General features: G+C 46.5%; 1 pseudogene; it reads left to right on the top strand.

The window, feature by feature from the left end:
- The first annotated feature begins 903 nt into the window (after positions 1–903).
- On the top strand, positions 904–1,021 carry LOC149441794 (U2 spliceosomal RNA; annotated as a pseudogene).
- Positions 1,022–8,330: the final 7,309 nt, after the last annotated feature.

The following is an 8,330-nucleotide window of genomic DNA, read 5'->3' on the forward strand; positions in this document are numbered from 1 at the left end:
TCATTCATTGGATTTCAGTTCTTCCAATAATATATTACTGCCTGCCAGTCCTTAGAAGCTGCAGCAGCAAGTCGTATAGAACCCTCCTTATTTCCTGGCTGGAGGATGTCCAGCATCATGTAGCTGAGTGGTTCTCAACCTGTGGGTCACGACCCCTTTGGGGGTCGAACAACCCTTTCACAGGGGTCGCCTAAGACCATTGGAAAACACATATTTCCGATGTGTAAAGAGCAGCTACTGTGTAGAAAGCAGCTGCTGTGTTGAAAGCAGCTACTCTGTTAAAAGCAGCTACTGTGTTGAAAGCAGCTACTGTGTTGAAAGCAGCAGTATTGGAGGTAAAACGACACTCATGAATTATAATTACTGGATAATTAATTTTATGGTTGGGGGTCACCACAACATGAGGAACTGTATTAAAGGGTCGCGGCATTAGGAAGGTTGAGTACCACTGATGTAGCTCTTTCCGCCCCCAGCCTGCCTGCCCCTTCCATTCATTGGTTCTCAATTTTTTCAACCATGTTGGCTCAGCATCACATCTAGGCTTCACCTGTATGCAAATACAGCCTGCCTAGCAACTCCCGCTCCTCCAGACTTGACACCCACCCATCGAGGCATTTTGATATTTCCATAACTCCTTCCAAGAGCCAGCCTACTGCTCGCATTAAGGCCTGGACTCTTTAGAGGAGTATTAAGTCAGGGTGCTGTGCTGTTTGGAGGAACATATGTGCAGCCCCTGCTGGCCCATCCCACCAGCCATGATCTGCATAGAGAAGCACAGACACCTAGTGATGATGTCACTAAGTCAAAAGTAATGTACTGAAAACGAGATGGTTTTATTGAAGATTTTGATTAGCATGTTGATTGGAGGGGTGGGTGGGGGGAGGCAAAACATAAGCGTATTAAACATCTTCTCGGCCTTTTGGCTAAGATCAAGTGTAGTATCTGTTCTTATCAGTGTCCAGTGGGGGTGCTCCACGGCCATTCTAGCTTTGCTGGAATGGCTGGTTGTATAGTACCCCTGCTGGAATGATGGGGGTCTGGATGGCTAGTACCGGGGAAACAGAAAGCGTGGTGCCCATGAGTAGAAGCTGGGGCCCGTGAGTAATTCTCCTGAGGAGACCGGAAGCACCCAGTACCTCCTGATTTGGACGGATCTACCTTGTCTGGCCAGGGGTCGGGAAGGCAGAAAGTCCGCAAACCAGTGCCCCCTGAGTAGTCGCCTCAGGGGTGCCACTAGTAGCACCCGGGTGTGGGACCCCACAGTGTGAAAATGGCACATGGTCACTGTGTTTCCACTTTTCCTGCACAGCGCCCTTAGGACCAGGCCTTTTGGCTAGGACCAAGGCAATTTTTGCTACAGGGCTCAGGTCCTGGTCTGTGCACTATTTGCCACGACCACTTTTTTATTTTTTATTTATTTAATTTATTCATCTCCCACATTTTGTCACTTTTTCTTACTTATGTGTGTGTTTTTTCTCACAGGATGGAGGGTGAGGGTCCTCGGGCCTGCCCTGAAGTCTAGGGGGAGGATGTGTGGCCTTTTGGTTCCTTCCTCCCCTGTCCCTAGGGGGTTTTCTCTTCGGGAGAGCCCCCTGACCAAGTACTGGGTGTCTGGCTTTGGCTGGACCCAAGGAACGGTGGTCCACCAGGCCTTTTGGCCAGGAGGACCAAATGGGAACCTTGTCCCTGTCAGGAGCTTCGTGCCCCGGGGGATCAGGGTAGTGGTCCAACCCCTTCGGGGGTAGGACAAAGCACACTCCTAAGTGCACTTTTTCGTGTGGTGTTTTGCACTTGCACATTTTTTGTGAACACTTACGGGTTTTTTCGTTATCTGCTCGTTTGCGGACTTAAAAAAAAAATAAATTAAAAAAAAAAAAAAAATAAGCGTATTAAACCTCATCTTTCAGTTTGGACATCACAATGTATATCGATGTCTTGCTTTGTTTAGTATGGGAATGTGTTTGACATAATGTACAACTGAAACCCAAGCAACAATTTATTTTTTTTTTAACTTTAGTGATCTAAAGTGTGTGTGGGACGCAAAGTTTCTGTTTGACTGGCCTGGCAGCTCTTAAAGCCCAATTTTAGCCAAAACCTTTTTTTTAAAAAGCATATTTAGACAAAAGAACAAAAAAATTTAATATATTGCAGCTTGTTAGTCCTTAGATGTGGTTGCTGTATTTCTTTTCTTTTTTTGTTCCTTTCATTTCACCTGGTGATCCCAATAGCACGCTAAGGTTACAACAGTCACTCAGTAGACTATGTCTATGGAGGAGCAATGTGGTCGCCCTAGGAAATGAAGTTAGGACTACACAACACCTCCTCCTCTCGATCATCTCCATAACATAGCGGCAGGCATTCAATAGCCCACAGAGAGAATTGAGAGTAATGCAACTGATCACAGTCAACAGAGGCTGAGAGCACAGGAAGTTATCTGTTCCATTCAAGGTTTCTGGCAGGATTGACACATTTTTTTGAACCAAACCCCAACCAATGGTAAATTGTACAGACCAAAAGGGAGCAAATGATAGGTCCCGACCTTTATTTATTACACGTACTTATATAGCGCCGTCAGTTTACGCAGCGCTTTACATATATATTGTACATTCACATCAGTCCCTAACTCTTCTTCTTCTCTAATGTTTATTGTAGGATTTAAATAGATTATAAAGGAACCCTCCCTATCCACTGGGAAGCTTTGATTTCACTTCCTGGCCTAGACATGCAACAGGAAGCTAGAGGAAATTTTCTCTTGGACTGTTGTCACCAGAGCAGGCGTCGGTTACCAGACAACAATTAAAAAACCTGACAGACGCTCTAACCCTTCTCACTGATTCTGTTTTCTAGCACTAATTTTTTTTTTCCATGTCTAAGAATGTGAAGGTGCAGCACCATGGCACCTGCAGATAAAACAGAGGCTAAGTTGGCAGATTACAGGCTGGAAAGAATAGAAGGGTTTAGTACCACTTTAAGTAATTCACGATGGTGTAAGAGCAGAATGACCTTGGCCTTCAGTCATTCATGGTGGTAGTGGCACAGGTGCAACTGACCTCAGCCTGCACAGGATAACCTTGGCTTTCAGCCATTCATAGTGGTAAAGGCACAGGTGCGACTGACCTCAGCCTGCACAGAATGACCTTTGCCTTCAGCCATTCATGGTGGTAGAGACACAGGTGCATCTGACCTCAGCCTGCACAGAATGACCCTGGCCTTCAGCCATTCATGGTGGTAGAGACACAGGTGCATCTGACCTCAGCCTGCACAGAATGACCTTGGCCTTCAGCCATTCTTGGTGGTAGAGGCATTGGCTCACCTGACCTCAGCCTGCATAGAATGGCCTTGGCCTTCAGCCATTCCTGGTGGTAGAGGCATTGGTGCAACTGACTTCAGCCATTCATGGTGGTAGGGGCACAGGCGCAACTGACCTCAGCCTGCACATAATGACCTTGGCCTTCAGCCATTCTTGCTGGTAGAGGCATTTGGTACACCTGACCTCAGCGTGCATAGAATGGCCTTGGCCTTCAGCCATTCCTGGTGGTAGAGGCATTGGCGCAACTGACTTCAGCCATTCATGGTGGTAGGGGCACAGGCGCAACTGACCTCAGCCTGCACATAATGACCTTGGCCTTCAGCCATTCTTGCTGGTAGAGGCATTGGTACACCTGACCTCAGCCTGCACAGGATGGCCTTGGCCTTCAGCTATTCATGGTGGTAGAGTCACAGGCACAACTGACCTCAGCCTGCACAGAATGACCTTGGCCTTCAACCCTTCATGGTGGTAGAGGCACAGGCGCAACTGACCTCAGTATGTTCAGAATGACCTTGGCCTTCAACCCTTCTTGGCAGTAGAGGCACAGGCGCAACTGACCTCAGCCTGCACAGAATGACCTTGGCCTTCAGTTATTCATGGCAGCACAAGTGCAGTATGAGCTCAACATTCAATCATTCATGACCATGGAAGCCTAGGTGCAGATTGACCTTGGCCTTCAGTCATTCAGTCATTCATGATGGCAGCAGCACAGGTGCGGTATTAGGTTGACATGCATTCATTCATGACCATGGAAGCCCAGGCGTAGAAAGACCTCGGTCTTCAGTCATTTGTAATAACATCACAGCCTCAGTTTAGTTCAGCCATTCATGGCAGTGCATGTGCAGAATGAGCTCAGCATTCAGTCATTCATGACAACGGCGTAGGATGACTTTTTTGTCTTCTGTTGTTCTTGGTGGTGGCAGCACAGGATCAGAATGATCTTGGCCTTCAGTCATTCATGATGGCAGTGGTGCAAGAACAATTGACCTTCGCCTGCACAGAATGACCTTGGCCTTCTTTCATTCATAGTGATGGCAGCACAGATGCAGAATGGCCTCCAGTCATTCGCAATGGGAATGGCACAGTATGCGCTTGGCATTCAGTCATTAATGACCACTGTAGTCCAGACACAGATTGCCCTTGGCCTTCCTTCACTCATGGTGGCGGCAGCTCAGATGCACAATGATCTCAGCCTACAGTCTTTCATGATGGCAGTGGCACAGGCATAAATGACCTTAGCCTCCACAGAATGGCCTTGGCCTCCACAGAATGACCTTGGCCTTTTTTCCATTCATGGTGGTGGCAGCACCGGTACAAAATGCCTTTGACCTTCAGTCAATCATGGTGGTGCAGAATGACCACAGTCACCCCTTCACCTGCCACTGCTGCCTAGTGAATGACCTATTCAAGTCCTTCAGCGTTGGGGAGGAATTATAAGCAAACGTAAGAACCCATACAAACCCCTTGCGTAAATTAGCACACCCTTGTACAGGAGGTGTAAATTGTTATGACTACATCATGGAACACGTTTTTACATCATGGAACGACGTTTGTGCGCGGAATCCCCCTTCTTTTGATTGCATTTGATACTTTTATACTGGACCTCCGCTCTACAAAGACGTGGAGTGTTTTCTCTAATTCAGTGCTGAGGATTTGGCTGTGACCTGTTGGGGAGTCACCTGCCTCTCATGTTTTCTATTCTCTCCGGAAATAATATGACATGACTTGGTTACTGTACAAGCTGACCCCAAATGCAGGTTACACAAACCACAAAGCCCGCTTTCTGTAAACTCCCCCTCGCAGCTTATGTTCCAGTAAAACGCACAGCTGGTCTCAAGCTGTTATACATGAAAGTGAAAGTCTTGGGAAATTTCTGGTCGGCCCCCCCAACCCCCCACCCGCCCGGCGTCAGTGCTTTGTATCCTGAGGAAGCCTCACCGTTAACATCAACAACCATTTTTACACGTCCCCCGTGCTGAGGCGCAGTGCGGTTTGTGTGTTCCGCGCGTTGATAGAGATTATCTCCGATCAATTCACAATCTCTCCGCTCACCTTGGCAGGCTAGGAAAGGATGGAATCCAGAGAGAGAAATCTTATTTTATTTCTTTTTTTTTTTTTCCTTTTGCAGTAATTTCTTTTTTGAGCAGTTGTAGACTGGGAGAGCAGTAAAGCACAGTAATTTTGCAGCAGGAAGCATGTATCAGACTATACAGAGAAAAAGGAAGTTTAAGGCCTCATGCACATGGACATTTAATAGCTTTTTAAATCCTTGAGTTTAAAATGATACTAAAGGTTCAGGTCTTTTTTTAAATAACAAACATGTTATACTTGCTGTGTGCAGAGCAGCCTGGATCCTCCTCTTCTTGGGACCCCCGCCTGCGCTCCTGGCTCCTTCTTCCTGTTGGGTTCCCCCACAGCAAGCAGTTTACTATTGGGGAACCCAAGCAGGTGCGCTCCCGAGCCGCTGCTCAGTGTGTCCATTTACACAGGGAGCCGCGGCTCGACCCCGCCTCCTCTGTCTCTTCATTGGCTCACTGGCTGTGAGGCAGAGACTTAGGACAGCCGAGGTCCTAGTGCACATCGCTAGATCGCGATGGGGCTCAAGTAAGTATTGGGGGGGGGGGGGGGGGGATTGCTGCACACAGAAGGTTTTTTACCTTCATGAACAGAATGCATGAAGGTAAAAAACCTTGAGCCGTTTGACAGCTTTCCAGCGGGATAACTCAGGTGGGTCAGGACTCGTGTCCAAACATACCTGAGCTCATCCCTACTTGGGACCCAACAAGACCAAAGCGATCAGAAGCCCTCCAAGTGAATCAGTGCATAGCACAGTAAGGCCTTCTTAGAACAGAAGGTATGTCTCATTCCATCACATTGCCCCAAAATTAGAGGATTTTTCTTCATTTCAGGACAATGATGACCACTGTCCTGAAATGAAGAAAATCCTCTAATTTTGGGTTTAAGTGAATCAGTGGGCAGCCATGGACATAATTTTTTTACTCCCCAATAAACAGTTCTGCACATCCAGAAATGCTGGTATATAGTACAGATACAGCATTAGGTTATAAAGCCATTTTTTCCAAACTGCATAAAGCTGTTTCAGACTTGTTGGCCACCATCAGTGCAGTGTATGGAAACTATGGCTTCTATGGAGTAGGACTCCTGTCTTCTTGGGAGCCCAAGAAGACAGGTTATGATGAGAAGGAACTAAAGAAATAAAAAGGCCCACCAACCAGTGTCCCAATGGTCAGTTGTACATCCAGATCCAATTGGTGTATACTGCAGATCTATCCCAATTTTTATACAGCCATTAATTCCAGGCGTGTTGGCCATCATCAGTGTAATGCATGGAGACCATAGCGTCTGTGGAGTCAGGCTTAGGACCTAATGAGACAGTATACCAATACAGTTTATAGTAGGAAGGAACTAAATCAGAAAACCCTCCAACCAGTGCCCCAGTGGTCAATGGTACTTCCAGACCCACTGGTATATAGTGCAAATGTAGCCTAATATTATAGAGCCATTTATACCAGACTCCTTGACCATCATCAATATAGTGTATAGAAACCAAAGACAAGACCAGTATACCCATACAGGTTATGATGGGAAGGAACTAAAGAAATAAAAAGGCCCACCAACCAGTGTCCCAGTGGTCAGTTGTACATCCAGACCCAATTGGTGTATACTGCAGATCTATCCCAATTTTTATACAGCCATTAATTCCAGGCGTGTTGGCCATCATCAGTGCAATGCATGGAGACCATAGCGTCTGTGGAGTCAGGCTTAGGACCTAATGAGACAGTATACCAATACAGTTTATAGTGGGAAGGAACTAAATCAGAAAGCCCTCCAACCAGTGCCCCAGTGGTCAATGGTACTTCCAGACCCACTGGTATATAGTGCAAATGTAGCCTAATATTATAGAGCCATTTATACCAGATTCCTTGACCATCATCAATATAGCGTATAGAAACCAAAGACAAGTATACCCATACAGGTTGTACTAGAGCAATCAAAAAGCCCTCCAACCAGCACTGCAATGGCCAACTGCATTTAAAGTGATTAATCACAAGGAGTAGTGAGCTGACGCTAAACAGATGGAACAAATGGCTCCCTGTGGGGCTAGCTACACAAGTCCAGTGTACTACATCCATTAATCACACTCTGGTGTGCAATCACACTGCTACTTGTGTTGCTCACACTATAGGCAGCAATTTGATCCATCAGTTGTGTGATCAGCTGTATTGTTAGCTAATAATTGATGGCTATTTTAGTGGGCTGACTGAGCTATTGCCATTTCCAATGGAGCTCTAACCTTACATTTAGTATCTTTAATTTTTTTATTGCACGTATTTATATAATGATGGACATTTTTGATTGGTGAGAAGGTTACATAGTCTGCCAGGGTCTAACCTTCCCTTCAGTCTTACACAATTGTACTGGCTCCTCTCCTATGCTAAAGTTGCTTACTCTGCTTTTACTGCACACTGTGAGCTTCACACAGTGTGTGTTTGAAGCCACGGCAAGTCAGAACCCTCATTTGATGGCTGGAGAACATCCAGCATCATCTAGTCCAGGGTTCCTCCAAAGGTTGCTAGGGGTTCCTTGAACTATTAGTGATTTCTGCCTCTTAGATAAGTTCCCACTGACACCATTGATCTTTTTAGCTATCTGTAAGGGGGTAATTCTTCCCACTGACCAGAAGTGTAAGGAGCGTTCTTCCCAATGACCAGAAGTGTAAGGAACGTTCTTCCCACTGACCAGAAGTGTAAGGAGCATTCTTCCCACTGACCAGAAGTGTAAGGAGCGTTCTACCCACTGACCAGAAGCGTAAGGAGCGTTCTTCCCACTGACCAGAAGCGTAAGGAGCAATTTTCCCACTGACCAGAAGTGTAAGGAACGTTCTTCCCACTGACCACAAGCGTGAGGAGCGTTCTTCCCACTGACCACAAGCGTGAGGAGCGTTCTTCCCACTGACCACAAGCGTGAGGAGCGTTCTTCCCAATGACCACAAGGGTGA

This window comes from Staurois parvus, unplaced genomic scaffold, assembly GCF_062004578.1.
Source record: "Staurois parvus isolate SC_StPar_1 unplaced genomic scaffold, SC_StPar_1.0 ptg000946l, whole genome shotgun sequence".
Taxonomy (NCBI): domain Eukaryota; kingdom Metazoa; phylum Chordata; class Amphibia; order Anura; family Ranidae; genus Staurois; species Staurois parvus.